Consider the following 2500-nt stretch of genomic DNA (forward strand, 5'->3'; position numbering starts at 1 on the left):
CACATACAAGTTGTGGTCCGAAGGCAGAGACTGTGCAAAAACATTAATTCTGCTAGAAAACGGAGTTGCACAATGGGTAAAGCGGGGCAAACACTGACCTGTTCCATCACGTCCACAATTGCTATCCAAAGACATAAGGTCGAAGGTGTGGGGCCCAAACAGACGCTCGACCTGCCCCCAAGACGTTTCTGACACCATACAATCCATGTCGGAAACTTTCCTGGAAGGGAAATCGGCCGGGTTTTTACTTGAAGGAACATAATGTACGTCAAGGCTGAAGTTGAATTCTCTGCAACAGTCAAAAATGTCTTTGAGAATATTATTAACGCCGGAGTTTCTGCAACCATTACTCTCCAGATCAGACTTTAGAACAAGACTATCAGTGTGTACATCCACCCTACATGAGCTAATATGATGTTTAAACGAGAGGAGCGAATGCTGCAAAGCCCGAGCCTCTAAAATATTGATATCTTGCGAGTTGTCCACCCAGTAATCTCTCGACTCCAAATTGCAACCGTCCTTTAGCAAAGTTCCACCCCAGGCCCTCTTAGAGGCATCACAATAAAGCGTAACCACAGTGGTGTTCAGTTCTCCATGGAAGGCAATCCCTCCAGTTGTCGAGAAACCGCCAATACTCAAATTTCATGCAAAGAGCCGCCTCTGCCTTGACTGAAGGCCGTGTAGACCCTGAAAGACGGGAGATCGCTTGAATACGTCACGTACATACATTTTACATCCCGAAATGGTAAGGCTGAAAGAGATGACCTTCCCTGAAAAGCCCTGGAGTGTTTTAAGACCCACGAAAGGGGACGAAAGAATGTCTTCCCTCAACGCCGCGAACTTGACTTTCTTGTCCTCGGGGATGAGGAAGGCCTGACGCACAGAATCGCATATGAAACCTAGAAAACGAGTCCATTTGAAGGAACCAGCTGCGATTTCTCAATACCAATGAAATATCCAGCCTCACTGATGATGAGCAGATAACACATGATATAAGCCGCTGCTTGGGCTCGCTCAGTAAAGAGATGGGCTTCGGCTAACCCGCAATGGAGAAATAAAAAGCTGTCCAACGTGCTGATCATCAATGTATTGCCAAACCGGGACCCCAAGAGACCGCTCGGCGCCCGAAACTGCGAGTCCGAGTTTATGGTAAATGCACGCACAAACTTTCCATCCAAACGGGAGTATACGAAAGGCGAAAAAGAAGCCATGCCACTGGAAGCCAAAGTAAGTTTGAGAAGAAGAATGAAGCAAAACATGCTGATAACCACTGTTATCATCACAAGTGGTCTGAAAGTGACCGGGGAGAACAAATCGCTGCACATCGCAAAAGTGGTCAAGCTTGAAAGAGAGGTCACGAATCCATAAATTGAGATATCACTCATCGTGACAAAAACGAGGTTTACACGGTTCGACAGTTAGTGGTAAAACCAATCGAGGGGGTATTGCGCTATCTACCGGGCCCCAGACAGCTATAACCCCGGCGGTCACCCACTGAATTATGGAATCGGAAACGAACTGGGAAAACTTGGTAGTAGTAGGCGAGTTTTAAATGATATTAGGTGGGGGATATTCGGAGTTGTACGCCTGTCCTTTGAAATTCCCTCTGAATGGCTTGAAGAAGCGGTCGACACGAACTCCGTCCCTGATAACTTCCAAAAGGTCAACCTCAGAACAAAGTGATTTCTCCAGAAGGTCCTGCCAAAGGGACAGCTTATCATGAATATTTTATCAGCCCTGAAGTGATCAGGGTCAAAGAAACGCAAATGAGCAAGGTTAACCCAATCCTGGACGGAACGTCTCCTACAAAGATCTGCCGCTGGGCTGTACTGAGTCTCGCAGCGAACAAGGGATAATTTGCCTAAAACCGAACGAAAGGGAAAAGAAAAAATCTGAAACAAACACCCGAAAAAGGAAAAAAAAAGGGAACCCAACCCTTTGTTGACCCCAGGCTCCGAGCTAGGTCCGGAATTGAGACACTGAGAAGGTCCGCCGCCCAAGATCAACCGGGCAAGGGCAAAGATCCCACCCCAAGACAAACAAACAGACAAGTTTAAACAACTAAATGTATTTAAGACAGAACGCACAATTCCTTGAATAACAAAATTACAGATACAAATATTGGCGCCCACGCCCACGTGGAGGGTCGTGACCACGTCCGGACAGTTACGTACAATGTGCCCCCACCCCGCACAAGCGTAAGACTGAACCGAGTATAGAGTAGAGAGGCGCAGCGGTCGCCTGGCTTGGGAACCCGATGGAGACGTCTTGGACACCCCCTTTAGGATAGACGTCGCCTCCTTGGCCATCTTCGCTTTGAGAGGGTCCCCCACCACACCAAGCATCAGTCGTTGAAGATGAGTAGAATCAACTGTGGGTTGCCTGATTTTAACTTCTTCAAGCGCCGCGGCATATTCATCCGCTTTTTCATGTACCTGCGTCCTAGCTAAGCGCACAAGGGTCGCCAGGAGCTCAATAGCCTTGAATGGGTCGCCAGCGC

Source organism: Montipora capricornis, chromosome 4 (genome assembly GCF_036669925.1).
Source record: "Montipora capricornis isolate CH-2021 chromosome 4, ASM3666992v2, whole genome shotgun sequence".
Taxonomy (NCBI): Eukaryota; Metazoa; Cnidaria; class Anthozoa; order Scleractinia; family Acroporidae; genus Montipora; species Montipora capricornis.